The sequence below is a fragment of the Triturus cristatus genome, chromosome 7, assembly GCF_964204655.1.
Source record: "Triturus cristatus chromosome 7, aTriCri1.1, whole genome shotgun sequence".
Lineage (NCBI taxonomy): Eukaryota > Metazoa > Chordata > Amphibia > Caudata > Salamandridae > Triturus > Triturus cristatus.
Window position 1 is genome coordinate 1,322,989,757 of NC_140590.1, and position 19,321 is coordinate 1,323,009,077.

Here is a 19,321-nt window from a genome sequence, read left to right on the forward strand (position 1 = left end):
GATTGGCATTGTCGGCCATTTAATTTCTGCCCTCTGTTGGCATACGCCGGGATCGGCGTATATGCAGAGGACGGTTAGGACCATCCGTGCTGTGGGCTGGTAACGTACTTAGCCTGGAGGATTCCAGTGACTATAACTTTTGTTTGTTCTTTGTATGTTATTTGCCTTCATTAAAAGAACTAACCCTTCACAAGTGGTTGCGTCCTCATTGTCGTGTCTGTTAAACGATCCTGAGACGTTCAGGGCGTTACAGAGACACAGTAAACGTTGAAAGAGTTTATTTTATAAACCTAGTGTCCTAAGATGCAGCAGTTTGGCTAACATTAGCAGACAAACGATTAAAATCAAAACCATCAGCATAGTTACAATACCATAGAAAATGAATGGAGTAATCATACTAAAATGACAGTGGATCTAAGCCACCTTCCTTTCTCTAACACACTAATAGTATTATTAGACTAATAGAAGGTCTCTAGGCTTGAATGGGGAACCCCATACCGTAAAGATCAGCTCAGAGAGTTCACATCGCAGGATCAGCTATGCTCTGCTCCTAGGAAAGCTCTTCTTCCGAATGTAAAGAAAACATGTAACGCTGCAATATTAAAAGCACTCGACTTTCAGGTATTTGCAGCTGCGTGCGTGTTATGGCTAAACTAGTGGGCCGATCAACCTGAACTCAACAACATGCACCGTCTAGCGACCCAGACTGTTTATTTTACACTGTGTACAGACCAAGGTCGCTGCTCACTGTTCGGGATGTTAACAATAGACAGTTCTCATGTGAAGCAAAGTCGAATAAGCATTTCTCAATTGAATAACATGTGACTACAGTGTTGTGTGCAAAAGCGGCAAGATGGCATTCTAACATCTAACGCGGTTATGCTAACTTAGCGTTGTACATAGGTAGATAACGATCTTCACTACAGTACACTACACCCCTTTACTAAATCTTTCATCCTCACCGAATTCCTCTGGCCCCTATCAGCCTCTCCACGGCTGCATTGACCTTTCTGGACATTGAATAACATTTCAGTTGCTCATAAACTCTTATGGTCAGTCACAGTCTTCCAGGCCACAGCCCTCTTCGGCCTTTATATAATTCCTCCTGCGCCTCATTGACAGTTGCAGAACCTTGTGGGCCCTTTGGCTCATTTTTACTCTTTCATTTTCCCCATGACCTCTCGACTCTTTACTTACCCTTCCATCACTTCATAGATCCCTCCTGCCTCTCACGTACCCTATGGGTCATCTTTAACATAGCAAGTCCTTTCTTTCATCTTCAGTCGCTGAACATTAGACGGGCAGCAGATCCTGTCACACTTCCAAACATTTAATTATCCTTAAAATCTTCCTTTGTGATTCAGTATGTAAGCAGACATTTGCAGCCACTAATCATTATACCTACCTTCATTTGTGTCTCCGATACTAACCTCTGCCATTCCAACTTCCTAAACAGAATATGATAATATGGACAAAGACAGTCACCTTACTTTGCACTCTGAAGATCAGACGAGTGATGCCAAACAGCACTTGCAGCAAGTAAAACTGCAGCACCCAGGTAATGTTCTGTCTGTTATTAGTGGGGGATTAAAATATTCACATTCAGGATTAGGGCTTTGTAATATCTAAAACCTCTTAGTGTCACAGGCTTAATAAGCAGAATTGGGATTCAGTGTTGTCTAGGTTTTCAATTTACTGTAGATTGATGCTTCGGCAGCTTGTGGTTACAAAACTTCAATGAGGACTTGACACCACTGGTTCGTGTTTGTGGGAATGATACAAGATTGAGGATTTGAATCTATGTGTTGCTATTTCTATGATGAAGGTGGAGCTTTAATGTCAGTCTAGTACAAAGGGCCATGGAAATACCAGAGTCATTATACACTGAGGGGCTGAGTATAATGGCAGTCGCACCGCACCCCAACACGTCGTCGGTGTCAGTCTAACAGCTGACAGTCTTTTAGCCTGATCAGTGCAGTTTAATGCTGCTGGTTGGACCCACAGTGAGCAGAGTCCAGTCTGCCGCCTTTAACACTATCTCAGATTCTGATGGGGGGCGGTCGGAAGCCACGGCCCAGAATGGCGGTGATGCCCTGCCAGGCACCACCATTGGATATTTGGATATCCCTCCCCAATAGCCTGTTCATGGTGGGAACACCGCCATGTACGGGCTGTCGGAAAAGGATAGTCGGGCCCCAAACAGGGCCCGTCCTATGTGGGCCTCTGCAAAGTGGCCTTGGGGGCACATGTATTGCCCCCACTCACCTCCATGCACCGTGTTCCAAGCACCACATGGTACATGGCACACAATCCATGAACATGTAGGAAGTATTCTTTTTCATGACGGTTTGTGCTGCGTCCCTTTTCCTGGGCTGCAGCACAAGCCGCACTGAAAAGGTGCACTTTGCGACCGCCATCCTGGTGGTCGCATCCTAATGCGGCGGTAGGACCACCAACTGCTTGCCGGGTGGTCTCCTGACCCCGGCAATAGTGGACTGCTTTCATAATCACCCCCTGAATTTTAAAATTCAGGGTCCATTTTAGATTCACACCTGAGCTTCATTGATCACCCAAGGTGTGCTATATATGGAAGGAAAGTTGTGGACTTTTCTTTTAAAGTTCCAGTGATCCCTCAGCCCAGTGCTCTCTCGAACCTCTATAATCTCACAGCATCCAGTGACCCTCAGTGACTTGATGTCCTTCATCCTCACGTATGTTAAATTTGCTTATGACACTGATTTCTGCTATACATTTCAGTGCTGCACACTGGAACGTTGTTTTGGAGCTCTGCTTGTGCACACTACTAGCTACCTGATTCCATGCTGCGTAAAGAGCCTTCCTGCTATGACTGAAGCATGCTGGAGTGTCCCTGCTTTTTGCGCTTGTAGGTTCCCAACTAGCATGAGGACGAGGTTGATGTATTTGTCTTTCTTGTTCACTACATAATTGGGGCGTACATACCTAGGAATAGTTAGATTGAAGCATAGGTCCAAGATCTCTAGTGCCACGCAACCATATACTCCAGTGGCTGAAGGTCAGCTGCACCTTCCTTCAAGTTGGTGGCATTTTCGTGAATGGGCATTATTTGGACTGTCTGTGACTCTTGTCCCTGTAGAATTGTCCTGCTCTCCCCATCCATCTTGTCCTTCAGGGGTCTCTGCCAGCATCACTCCTGCCCCGTGATTCTCTGGTTCTTTCATTACCTTCTCTATGCTGTGCATACTTGCTTCCTCCAGACAACTGTGGTTTGTTTCTCAAATGAAGATCTGTGTCTCTAGAGAGTGATTATGTAATGCATTCCTTTCTTGGCAAGCACCTACTAGCTACGATCTATAGGTAAGCTGACATCTCTTGCTTTCCTGGCCACCAGAAGCAGTAACTGTAAGTGGCAGGGTCTCAAGACTTTGTAAGTCTGTCATTCTGGTGTAATTGATTACGGTAATTCATTATTTTTTTTAAGAGTGGCCTTATGTTTGAAATTTAACCTGTTCACTTGCGATGTTGACTTTGACTGAAGATGGAAACAAAAACACAACCACATGTATATTTTTGAACAATCACTGTGATTCCAGTCTATGGACATGCAGGGGTGTTGTTTTTGTGAATTTGCTTGTTAGCAAGACCTATCCTGGAGCTGTTGATGCTGAACTGAAGGCTTCCACTTGAAAAGTGGAAATAGTGATGTAAGTGAAAATCCTGCACTCGGTTAACAAGGGGTCTGGAAATCAAAGAATCCTAGTTTCTGTTACTGTACTAGTGCAAAAACTTCATTTTGCCTGGAATGTACCACTGTCCTCATTAGGCACCAAGGTTTTGTCAGCATTGCATATAACTGGAAGACACTTTCCAAGATGGCTTACTGATTTAGGCACGGATCATAAAGGCGGACCCAGTCAGCCTCCTGGTAATTCTGTATACTAGACGTAGCCTGGGACTTCCTTTAATAATGACTTCTCTCATAATGGTATTACAGTTTCAGTTAACCTTTATTCAACCATGATTAGGTCATACAAGTGTACACATTACAACAACAACAAAAAAGCAAGAAAAGTGCAAATCATATATTACAAAATACATTCATTAATAACATAATGGTAAAAAAGATTGACTCAAAAGAAAAAAGACATAGCCAAGACAATGTACAGGGAACAGCAAGGTAGACTGTATGATGTCGGGGATAAGGCGGGTAAATTGATTGCATGGCTTGATAAGAAGGAGAGAGTGAACCGTGTGGTCCCTGTGCTTCAGAATTCTGACGGTGTGCATGTGACTGACCCTGGCGAGATTGTGGAGTGTTTTGCTGACTATATCTACTCCCCGGTGTCCGATAGAGATGAGGATGACTCTCGTTTCTTGGTGAGGGACATTGCGCTGCCCTGCTTGTCTGAAGAGGATCGAGAGCGCATGGAGGCGTCGCTGTCAGCCGATGAGATTGCTACCGCGATTCGTTCACTTCGTTCTGGCAAAGCTATGGGCCCCAATGGATTGCCTATTGAATTGTACAAATTGCGCCCGGATAAAGTCGCACCGTTTCTCCGTGATATGTTTCTGGAGTCGCTTGAGCTTGGTTCCCTCCCTTGTGACCAGCGTCTGGCCACTATAGTTGTGATTCCTAAGGAGGGCAAGCCTCGTGATCGTTGTGCCTCATACAGGCCTATTTCCCTATTGAATGCTGAACCAAAGATTCTCGCCAAGGTCCTTGCTAATCGCTTACTCGCTGTCATCTGTGACCTGATTCATTCGGATCAATCTGGTTTCATTCCGCACCGGAACACTGCTCTCAACTTGCGGCGCTTACATGGCGTTCTCGCCAGGGCGGAGTTTCTCTCTGAGCTGGCCATCTTGGCTTCCTTGGACGCCACGATGGCCTTTGATACGATAGAATGGCCATATCTTTGGGCCACTCTGGCGAAGTTCGGTTTCGGTGCGGGGTTTATTAGTTGGGAGACAGATCCGCTAGCTCAGGTTCTTGTCAATGGTAGGGTGTCCCAGCCCTTCGCTCTCGGGAGGGGTACTAGGCAGGGGTATCCGTTGTCCCCCCTGCTCTTTGCTCTTGCTCTCGAACCGCTTGCAGCCTGGCTCCGATGGGAACCATCGATAAAGGGCATTCAGTGGGCCCCTGACTTTGAAGACCGGGTTTCGTTGTACGCCGACGATATTCTTTTGTACCTCACCTCCCCGCGTGAATCCCTTAACGTCCTATTTGACGTCCTCACTTCTTTCGGTAAAAACTCCGGTTTGATCATTAATTGGTCTAAACGTGTGTGTATGTTATCTCCGGTGGCCTCCCCCCCTTACCGAATAGGTTTCCCATTCAAATTTCGCAATCCGGTTTCAAGTACTTGGGGGTCTACGTATCGTTGGACCCGGAGGTCCGCCACGAGCATAATCTCCTTCCCCCTCTCTGGCGATTGAAGTTGGACGTGGCTCGGTGGCGTAGATTGCCGTTGTCGCCACTCGGTCGAGCGGCACTTTTTAAAATGATGTCCCTGCCCCGATTTCTCTACGCACTCCAGAACTCCTTTGATATTATTCCGGCGGCCTACTTTCAGGAGGTGGAGGGTTTACAGAGGAGACTTGTTTGGGACGGTCGCGCACGTATCGCTCTGGCAAAACTGACTCTCCCCTGGTATGACGGGGGCATCGCGCTCCCGGACATCAGGAGGTATTATTGGGCCCCCCAGTTGTCCGCCATCAACCATGCTACGTATGCACCCGGTCCGAATCCGGCTTTTGAGATGGATAAATATCAGTTGCCTGGTGGCAACTTCAACAGAGCGCTCTACTCTCGGACGGCGGGGAGGAACCTAACGGGACCCACTAAGATTGCAGTACGTGTGTGGAAGGATGCCAATGTGGCTGTGGGATGGAATGCTCGCCTGACACGAGCGACCCCCTTGTTTGCATCGGACAGATTGGGATGCCTCTGGACAACGAAAGGCTTTGATAACTGGGATATGATTGGCATTAGCAGAGTGGGTGATCTCTGGGTGAAAGGTGCGGTCAAATCCTTTGCGGTGCTTCAGAGTGAGTATGAGTTGAGTGAGAGGGAGTTCTTCAGATATGCACAGGTCCGCCACGCTTTGCTGTCGGTCTTCGAGGCCGGTACCACAGTCCCTGCATCTACACCACTCGAGGACCGTATACTTGATGGTCATCTGCCCGATAGTACGATTTCCTTGATTTATAAGAAATTAATCAACAATCGGGCGGACCTCCTCGTGCGTCTTAGGGAGGCCTGGACCGGAGACGGGTTGGAGTTGGATGACGAAGACTGGCAGTCCGCACTGTCCTCCCCGAAAGAGGTTGCCATTCCTGCCCGTCTCCGTCTCGTCCAGCTCAAAATTCTTCACCGTGTTTATGTGACGGGTCCTCGTTTGGTTGTGATGGGTTTTTCTTCGGATGGGTTGTGTAAGCGCGGCTGTGGAATGAGCGCCACCTTCCTTCATATCCTTTGGGAGTGCCGCGAGGTTGCGGCATATTGGCACCGTGTGCATGCTGTAATGGAGTGTGTTACTGGGGTCGCTCTGTTGCCTGAGGCTCGTCGATGTTTGTTGAATGTATGGGAGCCGAATGACTACAACGTCGCCCGGGCCCGGTGGGCGGCACTGGGGAACAGGATTGCAAAGCGGGATATTGGGCAGCTTTGGGTTTCCCGACGGCCTCCCACCGTGTCAGTGTGGAAGGAGAACATGGACTGGTGCATGTTCAGAGAGAAGACGGTGTATCTGGTTTGGGGCAAGCCTGGGGCGTGGGGTAGAATTTGGGGTCAGTGGAACACCTACCGAGGTAACATCTGTACGCCCCCTTTTGTAGATACTCGGCACACTTCTCTGTCCCCCTGATCCTGAGGTTCCTGGAATACTGTACCCTTTTACTGATTGTTCTGACTTCCCCGCTGCCTCCCCCCCCCCTGGTCATCTTTATTGTCCTCCTGATTCTCTACCTGGTATGGTGGGATCCCCCCGTCGGAGCTCGACACCACCTAGACTGTTTCTCGCCTTGAGTTTTGTTTCATTGTTTCTTTGTTTGTTCCTTCTTTTTCTTTTTCAAAAATTAAAAATATCTGTATCCTGCCTAGCTTCTGAGTTGCTTAGAATATCTCCTGTAACCCTGCTTCGCCTCTGGGGATCAGTCGCTGCTTCGTGACATCCAGCAATTGATATGCATCTACTAGCGGCCGGCCCTGGTGGTTGTAGGCCCATATTTGTAACGATGCTATTTTGCACAATAAAGTTTTTTAAAAAAAAAAGACATAATTCATAATTATCAGGAGCCACAACTGTATACAAAACCTAAAGACTATAACACAATGACAAATACATGCGGACGAGACAACAGACACTGTAACAGCTTAAATTTCTGGGACACTGAGCTACAAATAAAAGTTCTCATCCATGCTCTGCCTGCCCGCAGTCCAGGCCCCACAGCCTCTTGTTCTCCTCGAAGCTGTCATGTTCGAACCCGAGATACAGCTCTGCCAGTGACAGGCCGAGGTGCAGCGAGCCCACGGAGGGGCTGCACTCGTGGCAGCCCAGCAGAACTGCTGTGTGATCTCCGGCGCTTTCTGCGTGCAGAGATGTATTCGTCACGGCAGGTTCTGCGAGGGAAACCAGCACTTCCATCAGCTAACGAGGCAAAATCTAATAAAAAGAACAACAGGTGGGGCTGTATGTAGAATCCACATGGTAGCCTGGTACGTGCAAGAGACTGATAGACGCGGCGTGAGTCCATTGGGTCCGGCAGGCGTCCGGTGACTGGACAGCTGCTCCAGTGGGGAGGCATCAGCGCCAGTCCCTGCGCCTCAGTCCTCGTGAAGCAAGGATTCAGAGTGGTGACACCTGAAGGGCCATTCAGAGCCCTCGTTGAAGAGAATCGTCTGAGCCCAACGGGACCCTGCAGCAGCTGTTGGGAACTTTCTGGCTCCTGTGAGTATGTCTTTGACCTGATCCTACTGCAGAAGGTGAGATTGATTGTTGGAGGGGGCTGCTGAGTATCACACTCCCTGGTGTTAGATAGTTAGAGGAGCTGTCTTACTCTCCTGGTCCCATAGGACCCCTGCAGCAAAACCCCCTGACAGACGTATGGACCGCCTGGGGTGTGCTCTCATTGGCACTGCCTGGTGGTGTACTAGCCTGGAGCCTGATTTCCGTGGGAGTTAGAAGCTGGTTGCCAGTGGGGGTGTTCTACGTCCCCCAGTTTCTTTTGTGGTAGGAAGCCACCAACACTGGTCTCTGCGCCTGGAGGTACTTTTTTGTACACTGACAAGCCGCAGTCGGACAAGGCTGGGCTGGGCCATGCCCCTTTTATCTGCAAACATATTGGGGCTTGTCAGGGACCCTGCACGGTTGCCCCCTGCAGTGGCGTGTGAAGACTCCATTCAGTTGTGCGACCTTGCTGTCTTGCTTAGTCTTGCCTTCTTACTCCATTTTCTCTTTTATGCCCCAACTGCTGTTTTTATTCAACTTTTGAGGGGGTCGCACTGGGCCCTTTGATACCAACTAAGCAATTATGGGGAAGCGGGCCTGCCAAGAAAAGTTGCAGGTGCAGGCATAGACACTAACCTCCTCCCTGCCACCAAAATCAATTGATAGAATGTTACAGAGGACTATAGGGGTAGTGGTAATCAAAATTGAATAATTTGAAAGATGGCTGTCCCTAACCCTGGACCCCCGACGCTCTTCGACAGGCTCTGTCACCCTCCAGCTACCCCCTGTATCCAGCCTAATCCCTCTATGACCCCCCCATGGCGACTTCATCAAAGATGTCCCCAAAGTGCATCCACAGAAGGGGGGGGCTGTGAAAGGCCTCTTTAAGATCGACAAAACTAAAGAAAACTTTAGGGGCGGCTAAACAAAGGAAGCAGAATGATGGCTCACTTGATAACCCTCCCTGTCCAGCCCTATTGATAGAACACCAGTGGCGGGCAACCTGCTGGTGGACTTACAGGAGCTAATTAAAACCATCGTAGAGTAAGAACTTACCCCTTTGGTAGCACGCCTAGATAAAGTGTCAGAACTCTGTGAAAAATTGGCTGACAAGTGCAGTGAAAGACCTTCTGAGGTCACAGCAAGGGGAATTGACGCCTTCAGCCAGACAGTCAACCCTAGCACAGCTCTAGTACCAAGGAAATATACAACAGGTGTCCAAGATGGCATCACCAACACTAACAACTGTGGGGGCACGACAGGTGACCTGGTCTACTCCAACAAAGCCCTATTGAAAAACTGCAACCTATCGTACGATGCTAGGAGTACAGGGGAGGGGGAAGGGGATGAATTTGGAAGAGTTGATAGGGTTGGTAGGGCATCTCTCCCCACCATTAACCTACACCCGCCTCATCTCCATATGTCATTGTATTAGCAGGGGTACACCAGATTAAGACAAGCCAGAGGGAATCCCAAAATGAACTAACCAACAAATGTTTGTTCTGGCTAGAGAGACATAGGCATTTTCCATATGAAAGAGCAGGAGAGATTCTTATGACTCATAGGGTCAACTAGGTAGGAAACAGAATTAAGGATAGGCAAGTGGACTGTGTTCTGATTAGTTTCAGAAATCCAATGACTGTTCATAGCCTCTTGCTTACGAATTATCCCAATCAGGATCTGGGCACAGAGATTATGTCCCTCCCACTTGGATACTTTTATAAGTTACCTCAAGCACCATCAATCAGGGAACAGATTGACTAACAGAACAGCTTGAGCTAGCTCAAATAAGAACTTTTGAAGGGAGCACAATTGAGAGGTCAAGCCACAATCTACGGCTGTGTAGTCCACAGCACGCCCTTGGGGAAGAAGGAATCGAGCTGCAGACAGAGCCCTCAGAAGCAGCCACGGACAAGATAGGAGATAGGGAAGGACCAATGAACAAGAGTCAGTCTCGCTATGGTTGCCAACCCTTCCCACTTATCTTTACCTTAACGGTGTCAGAACAGGGCAACAGACCAGAAATAATAGCAGGCCTAAGCCCTAAAACTTATACCCCATCCAATAGAAGTGTCCAGTCAGGGCCAGGAGGGAGGGGATTTCCAGAACCTCAGAGGGAGATGCTGTCCTCTAAAATTGCCCCCAACCTAGCAAACCCTGATACAGAAGAAGCACCAAAATCACTGAGGGTACTATTCTGGAATGTTGCAGGTCTAAAGAATAAACTTGACCCTACTGATTGGGGGTCTTTTGTGGATCAGGATGACTTATGCCTCTTCTGGGAAACATGGTTTAGGGAGGATGTGCTGTGGGTGGGATTTGCGAACTTCTCAACGGCTGCCATCACTAGGGGGAAGGGTAGACTGTCTGGTGGACTCTGTATATGGATAATTACTCATTTGGGATGGATGGCTAAGAGGATGGAGTTTCCTTCAAATGATATCCAGTGTGTTTTACTCAGTTTTGCCCCCAAGGGTAAAATAGCAGTGGTCAACAACAACTGGCATCTCTCATGTCCGCTATCATGAACAACACCTACATGGTTATAGGAGGCGATTTCAATTGCCAATTTGATCCCTTGGACGAACCCAATGGCAGAGCTGTTTATGAAGAAGACAGACTATGGTACATTCCTGAGCTGAGCGTCCCACCCATTAGGGCATGGACCCCGCTGACCCTCCAGATCAAATCCCTTACTTTAAACCACTCAGTCAGGGCTTGCAATGGGCACACAAAATCGAACCCCCTGGTGAAGCATACTTTCTTGGGTCATTTCTCCCTGATAGACTACATCCTGGTAGAAACCAGGATGTGGCGTAGAGTTGTTGACTTTGCTGTCCTGCCTCGGCATGACAGTAACCACAACGCACTGACCCTGGAGCTGGAGATACCGGTTATTCGGGCTGGATCTCTAGCAAATACACCTCCAGACAATAGATTAACACTCACCACCAACAGGAGAAGAATATGTTGGTAATGAAATAATCACCTGGTATGATTGCTACCCTATTCAAGGTTCTAAGTTCTTCTTTACTGGATATAAATAAGTTCATAACAGAAGAAGGCACAATCACCTCATTAGCACGGGTTGCAGAGATCCACCAAGTATTGACAACCAAACTAACAGGTATATTCTACCCAGAGGGGCATCCCAGAAGATAAAGGAAGCCCCTGCACTCCTGGTTCAATCGCTGGTGTCGGGAGGTCAAATTGGTGTTGCTAGAAGCCTTCAAATCCAATGATAGGTCAGTAATAAAATCTAAGCGGGCCTTATGCAAAGAAAACTGAGAACAGGAAAAATTAGACTCTCTGAGAAAGGCTCTTATAGATAATGATCTGAAGGCCTTTTGGAATATAATCAACTCAGGTTGTGGAGAAGGAAAATGGGCTTTCGAGCCTAACATTGCGGTGGAAACCTGAAAAGATCATTACCAGGCCCTGTATGCTATACCTGGGAAAGAGGGAAACTCAGTAAACCTAATCAATGACTCACAACAGAGCGTACCCCAGAGTTTCCAGAGATAACTCTGCCTGAGGTATTAAGGGCTATAAACAAAATAGCCCTGCATAAAGCACTGGGACTAGATAAAATTCCGGGGGATTTCTTCCTCTGGGAACCAACAATCTTGGGGCCTTACCTGTGGGTATTATAGAACGCGGTGATGGGGGAAATGTTGATCCCTAAAACTTGGACTGGAGCTGAAATTCTTCCAGTTTATAAGAAGGGCTCTCAACTGCTACCAGAATTTAGGAAATATACCTCTACTGTAGATCAAATCTTCAGGCTCCAGCTTTTATACTGAAAAACAGTGATCTTAGAGGGTGGTAGCCTTTTTAAAAAATATTTCTCGATCTAAAGCCTACTTTCGACCTGGCACCCAGGGACAAGCTGTGGTCTGTACTAAATGACATCTGGGTCCCCACATATCCATGCTGTATGATCAAGAGATTACACAAAGGAAATTGTGTCCAAATTAGATATGGAAACATGGGGCGCTCTCTACGCCACTCGTTGTCAACAGAGGTGTTAGGCAGGGATGTGTGATAGCCCTCTCTTTGTTCTGTTTATACATCAATGCATTGGTAGACACGTTGAACAAGGAGAAGGACATTGATGTCCCGAAGATTGCACAAAACAAAGTTTGCTGTCGACACCCTCCTGCTCTCCAAGTAACCAATGGGTGTTCAAAAGATTCTTGTTAGCTTTGCCGCTTTTAGCAGAAATAGAGGGCTGTAAATCAACATCCAGATGACCAAATATATGGTCTTCAACCCAGTAAATTCCTCACGCTCCAATCTCTGCTTGAACTGCACCCCACTTGAGAGGGTATCCATTTTTGAACATCTAGGTGTAACCCTAACTGAAAAAATGGATTGGGCAAAGCAAATAGCAAAAATGAACATTAAGTTAGCACAGACAACAGGAGGACTGGTCAAAGCTCATATGAACACCTTTTGCAAACCCATTAGCCCCACTGCAGAGATCTATAAATTGCAAAAGAGGGGTGCCACTATGTATGGGGCGGAACTTTGGGGGCACTGCTCAATGAAAAATATAACTAAGATTGAAAATAATTTTTTAAGGCAGCTACTTGGACTCCCCCTTTAGTATCCCACTTGTCCCACTTCGATTGGATTTAGGCGCCAGACCGATTGCAGAAGAAATAAGACTCAGTCCACTAAGTTTCTGGCGACGTATCTGGGTTACTCCAGAACTGATCGCATATAGGTCTGAGTCAAAAGAGGTTATGGGTCTCTTGGGGGCAGGGAATCTACCCTGGCTTACATACAGTAGGGACTCACTCCATAGTATTGGAAAAACAAGCATGTGGAGTGACCCTGCAGTGTCATGACAGTAACATCAAGGAATGAACTTGTCAGGAGCTACAAGGGAGCAAAACTTGCTCTCTCCATGAGAGCTCAGCATTAGATTATTTAACAATCACCTTTATAGGAATTAAAGACCATTATAATGCAGAGCCTTCCCTAGATGAAATACAGCCAGCCCCAGCTAGGAAGCTGTATGTCCAATTTAGGCATGGGTCACTCCCCCTATGCTCTTCTTTTTAAAAATGAGTAGGCAATGTTTCCTTAGGGTGTCTGGAATGCGGAAATCCTGAGGAAACAGAACTTCAAGAATTATTGTTCTGCCCTGGTTCCAGAAAAGCTAGATCAAGATGGCTGTTACAGCTGTGAAAAATGTGGGAACCACCCATTGTACAGAAGCATTTAGCCTCCTGAATTACGATACTCTACAACAAATCGTATTTGTGCTGTGAAGGTTCCTGTGCTCTATGTGGTGGGCCCCAGTACCCAGACCTAAGTTAAAGCACTGTACTTTCTGGGGTAGGACTAGGGAAGTTGTGGATGGTAATGGGTTGTCCTAATAGTAAAAACATTTACTTTTGGGCAGGAATTAAACCCAGAGGAATGTGGAGACTAACTAGATGTTCTATAACCAAACAACTATTGCTCTGCAAATGCCAGAAAGTTCCATCCTTTGATCTGAGTATCACATTCACCTAGATCTTAGGTTGTGCAAGTAATTTCTGAGACACCAGCACTTACATCTAATCCTAATTGTCACCCCCCCCTGGGGTGGGTCCAGGTCAGACTGCATCACAGGTCTGCCTGCTTTAAGAGGGGGAAGCCACTTTAATGGGCAGGTCCTTCATGCAAAGGAGTTAGGTGGCCAATTGGACCTTTGGCTGGTAAAATATAATTACACTGTAGTTAAACCTCTGTAAAATGTCCAAACAGATTGTCCTTTTTAACTGCAAATTTTAAAAAACATTTTATTGTGGGTACATTGAATACTTGGTTTTATATATTTTCCTTAATCTGAATGTATACAATGTTTTTATGGCTAGGGCCGAGACAAAGAACCATCTACTGACCCAGAAAATGAGACTGTGGAATCACTGCTGCTTGTCTATGGACTGTGAAATGCACTGTCCAAAAAAGGGAGTCAATCTAAGACCACTTCCATATTTTGCCAATTCTAATGCACATAATGAGTCTTATATTCTTAGAGGACTTATCCCCCACCGGTCTAAACACAGCATTGAACCATTAGATAGTAGACTGTGTATATAGCAAATAATCAGTTTCAGGAGCTAGCTTTCCCTGGATCCCAACATAGCAGACCCCCTTTTGTCTAGTCTTTAGGATTTTGGAGGGTTTACGTTGTTTTGAGCTCATTTCGATTTTAGAGGACATTTTAGAATGCACACAAGGTCACTCATTAGTTATGTGAGCGTGCAGTTATAACGGTGGCTATTTTTATGTAGTGTTTTTATTTATTGCATTTGCACTTTTATGGTCATTTGCTAGCGATCCCCAGATCCCAACATGGCAGATCCCCTTTTGTCTACTCTTTAGGATTTATGTTGTTTTTTTTGTTTGTTTTTTTCCTCATCTCACCAAAAGACATCATCAGATTTAACAAGCCGTCTTATTTTTCTTCTGGGCGCCTCTCGGCTAACTGCGTTTGTCTAGGCCAACCCGACCTGCCTCACGTAATTGAGGATTGGTGTAATCATAGGACCGGGGTGGGAGACCAATATTTAAGAGGTTAATAATCACAGACGCCGTCCCCAGCTTAACAAAGGATGCCATATATTATGCAAGTTATCCTCGCTACCATCTTGTTCTAAGCGTGCCATACCAAACGCAGCTTTGAGCCAGCCTTCTCTATTTGGGGGGGATCGAATCCTTCCACCTTATACAAATCTCCCTCCGGGCTAACAGTATGAGGTATAACAGCAACCCCTTATGAATCTGTGATAACACCCCATTTATAAGATTATTATTGCCAAAAATCACCAGATGGAGATCAATCTCAATAACAATTTCAAGGATGGATGATAAAGAATCCCCCACATTTTTCCAAAAAGATCTTAACTCCCGGACATTCAAAGAAGATGTGAATATCGTCCGTGTTAAATAGTTTACATCTGGGGCATTTTGGGGGGGGTGACGGGCCAAACTTGGCTATCTTGGCCGGGGTGTAATAAAGTCTGTTGAGCACAAAAAAATTATTCTTCTTTAAACTAGCAGGCTTGAAATATTTATAAAGTAATTTAAGGGATGGCTCAAAAAAGTCTTCAATATCGTGGACAAGTGATGTTTGGTTCCAAACTGATGTTTGAGGAGGAATCTCCAGATCTTCTGCTTCAAGAAACCTTGTATACCACAAAGATATTTCTTTCTTTTTTGGCTGAGCATCTTGCAATAGCCACTTGAGTTCCCAACTCCCTACAATTTCGCCCACTTCTGCCTCACACCATGATCTAAGTTGAAAAAACTTAAACCTAGAAAAAGTGGGACCTATCTTAGCTCATAAGATCTCCCATGGAAGAATCCCATCTGTGTCCACCAGATCCGACCACTTCACCAAACCAAGTCTCTTAATCGGAATCGCCAAGCTATCACTCAGGCAAAGAGGGGTCCCCGGGGAGTCCCAAAGAGGGGCAATATCGGAGAAGTATCCTATGCCCCATATGCGTCTCACTTTATACCATGTCGTCAAGGCAGCCTTAAGTACCTTAGGACGAACACGTTTGAGGTACCTTGGGGCCCCAAACTTGTATAGGAACTCTCCTTGACCACTGCCACCTTCAGCCATTGCCATTTCACCCAGAAGCCTCCCCCACGTTGTTTCCCCTGGGATAGAAAGCAGCATCCTGATGCCCTTAAATTGGAAGGCCATTAAATACCAATTGATGTCTGGGAGAGGCAACCCACCTTTTAAAAGTTTTCTTCTTAGTTTTTTTCAGCACATCCTTGAACCTTTATGTCCCCATATGAAACTCCAGATTTTTCCCTGGATCTTGCTTATGTTCTTATGGCGAAAAATTAAGGGAACTGCATTAAATAGGTACGTCAGCTTGGGTAAGACACTCATGTTCACCAGATTGACCCTCCCATAGATCGTTAAAGGGAGGTTAGTCCATCTGGCGAAGAGGTAGTCTATTTCTTTTTCAATCTTCCCCAGATTTGTCAGAGATATTTTGTTCAAGTCCTTAACAATTTTTATACCCAGATACGTGAATTCTTTGCTAATGGAGCCGCCTCTATAGACGGTGTTCCAACACATGACTTCAGTTTTCGCCGAATTGGCGAGATAACCTGAGATCAAGCCAAACTCCTCCAACAGGCTTTCGAGCCGTGGAATGGATATCTCTGGATCACTAGTGTACACTATAACATCGTCAGCATACACTGCTATTTTACACTGGTGGTTTGTGCCAGGGGCTCGATGTAGATGTTGAATAGGAGGGGGGATAAGGGGCACCCCTGTCTGGTCCCTCTCTGGATGTCAAAACTGGGGGCAAGGGAGCCATTCAGGAGAATCTTCGCGGATGCTCCTTGATAACAATTCCTTAGGGTCTGCACAAAGATAGGTCCCATACCCATAGCCTCAAGGACCCCCCAAAGGTACCTCCAACACACCCGGTCGAAGAACTTAGCAGCATCTAAGGCCACTACTGCTAAAGGATCTTCCCTCATCTAGGCCAAATCGATGTTGCCTGTCAGTAGTTGCATCTGCTCCTGAATAAATCTCCCTACCATAAAACCATTCTGGTCTGTATTGATCAGGCTTGGTGCCGATTTCGCCAGTCTCCCTGCCAGAATGCCCATAAAGATCTTATAATCGGCATTCAGCAGGGAGATCGGACGGTAAGAATCAGGCTTCAGTGGGTCCTTCCCTGGCTTCAATATTAAAACAATTGTAGCTTCCTTCCAAGACTTGGGTACCACTTCTAAGGTGGAATAAACTGAATTAAATAGGCTATGGAGTACCGGGGAAAGTTGATCCGAAAGAAGTTTATATACTTCATTGGGGAGAGCGTCCAAACCGGTGGCTTTTTTGTTTTTTGACCTGTTTATTTGATCCCTAATCTCTTCGATGGTTATGGGAGAGTCCAGAACGTCCCTGGAGGATTCAGTTAAAACAGGTAAGAATTTATCCCTTAGCCAGGAATATATCATATCCTGGGAGGGATCCAGATTCTCCCTATACAAATCTGAAAAGAGAGAGAAAGAAGGCATTTTTGCAATTCTTCAGGCTTACTAGATTTTCCACCACTACTATTGATGATGAGTTCATTGATATTATTTTTTGAACGTTCAATCCTAGTCTTCCAGGCTAGTATGGCTCCTGCCTTTTCCCCATATTCGAAATTTTCCATATTCCTCGCTTGCCATTGCGTCTTGCATTTTTGATCCAGCAAGCGCCTAAGGTCCTGCCTAGCCTCCTCCAAATTTCTTCCTACCTGATTCAGTTTTTGTGCATTCTCCTGATTGATGTTGCCCCTTTCCAGTTCTAGTTCAGCTATCCTACTCACCATGGCCTGTAGTTCTTGAGTCTTTACTCGATTCTTAGAGCTTATTAGGCCATGTAGCATACCTCTCAAAATAGCTTTATAGGCTTCCCAAACATAATCTATTGACGTAGAGCCTAGATTAAATGTGAAAAATTCTAGAGAGGATGTTCTGATAGACTGAACAATTCCAGGGTCCGATAACATTGATCTATTCAATGTCCATCTCATTTGTGGGCTATTGCCGTCAATGGAATATAAAAATAGAAGGGGGACATGATCAGATAAATAAGTGGGCAGGACAGATATATTGCAAAGGTTATCTAGAATTTCCCTGTTAACTAAAACGTAATCTATTCTAGAGGAGTGATGGTATTTCTTGTAATAAAAGGTAAATCCTTGGGCATCGCCCTTCTTAGCTCTCCATAGGTCTACCAAGTTTACATTCAATAACAAATTCTTCATAACCCTGCGTGATTGCAGAGTCCCTATAACACGACTCAAGTTAGATCTATCTTTAAAAGGATCAAGACGGACATTAAAATCACCTCCTTTTATTAAGGGAGGATTCGCCGTGATCAATTTATCTTGTAGTTTACCTAAATATGTGGGGTCGTCTGTATTTGGACCATAAAAAGAAGAACACGTCATCCCTACCCCCTCAAAATCCAACAAAGCCACGATCCATCATCCTGTTTGATCTGACTGTACAAATTTAATCCTACAAGAAGTCCCTCTCTTCACCAAAATTGCAACCCCGCAACTATTTATTGATTGCTGAGAGAAACAAAAACACTGTATCCAAGGAATTTTTGAAAAAATTGTCTGTGACTCAGTTGAGCTCAGGTGAGTCTCCTGCAGAAGACAGACCTGTGCTAGGGAGAGTTCTAAGTACTTAAAGATCAACCTTTGCCTACGCGGGCATCTCAAGCCATTCAGATTCCAGGAAATAAAACAAATTTTACACCCCCTTTTAATATTACCTACCATTAGTATGGGAACCCTTTGCTTGAATTATATAGCATTCCTTAATACTGATATTTGTAAAGCGCGAACAGCTACCTCACGAGGAGGTGTCCCAGCGCTAAGTGAGCAAATCAGAGAAGCAGGAGGCACGGGGATTGCTTAGTTTTTCTGCATAAAGAGCCAGGATTTTAGAAGCTTCTTAAAGCTAGATTCTGTTGTAGCAGATTGGATGGTAGAAGGCAGGGCGTTCCAAAGTTTCGCTGTGCCGGCAGAAAAAGACCTGCACCCAAGTCTGGCTTTTTTAGCTCGTGGGACGAGTAGCTGAAGCAGGGAGTTAGAACGCAAGTGCCTCTCCTGATGGTAGCGGGGGAGTCTAATTTTTAAGTAATTAGGGCAGGTCCCTTTTAGTGCTCTAAACGCCAAGGTAAGAACTTTGAATTTTATTCTACTTGCCACTGGGAGCCAATGCAGTTCGCGCAGATGCGGAGAGACATGCTGTCTGAAAGGAATGTGCTTTATCAGTCTCGCAGCCGCATTCTGCACGATCTGCAGGCGTTGCACCAGATATTTTGGCAGGCCAAGATAGAGGCCATTCGCGTAGTCCAATCTGGATGTAACTGTCGCATGGACTACCATTTTGCGACACTCTTCTGGGAGAAAAGAAAGGAACCTACGGAGATTTCTGAGTTTGTGGAGACATCCAGTAGTGACCTGCTGTATGTGAGAGGAAAAAGAGAGATTCTCGTCCCATTTTACTCCCAAATTCTTCACATTAGTTCTGGGGGATGGTGGTGGACCCATTTCAGGAGGCCAACACAGGTCCGAAGGAGGATGAGTGTTTTTACCAAAGAATATTACCTCCGTTTTGCTTGCATTCAGTTTTAATTTGTTTGCGTTCATCCAGCTGGCCACATCTCGAAGGCAGCCCCTCATTTTGCTAAAAGCTGCCTCCGACACATCCAAATAGGGGAAGACTAATTGTGTATCATCTGCATACGAAATCGCCTTGACCCCCAATTGGCAATCAGGGTGAAAAGTGGGGCTAAATAAATATTAAAAAGAAGAGGGCTGAGTGCCGACCCCTGAGGGACGCCGCACCAC

General features: G+C 46.0%; 1 protein-coding gene across 3 annotated transcripts in view; it reads left to right on the top strand.

Moving 5' to 3' along the window:
- Nucleotides 1–19,321, top strand: part of LOC146811957 (uncharacterized) — a 1,438,216-nt gene that overhangs the window by 1,354,102 nt on the left and 64,793 nt on the right. For all 3 annotated transcript variants that reach the window (XM_085618932.1, XM_085618934.1, XM_085618935.1), the window contains one exon: nucleotides 1,457–1,558. The gene's annotated coding sequence lies outside the window, so the exon portion shown is untranslated. The remainder of the gene's footprint in view (nucleotides 1–1,456; nucleotides 1,559–19,321) is intronic.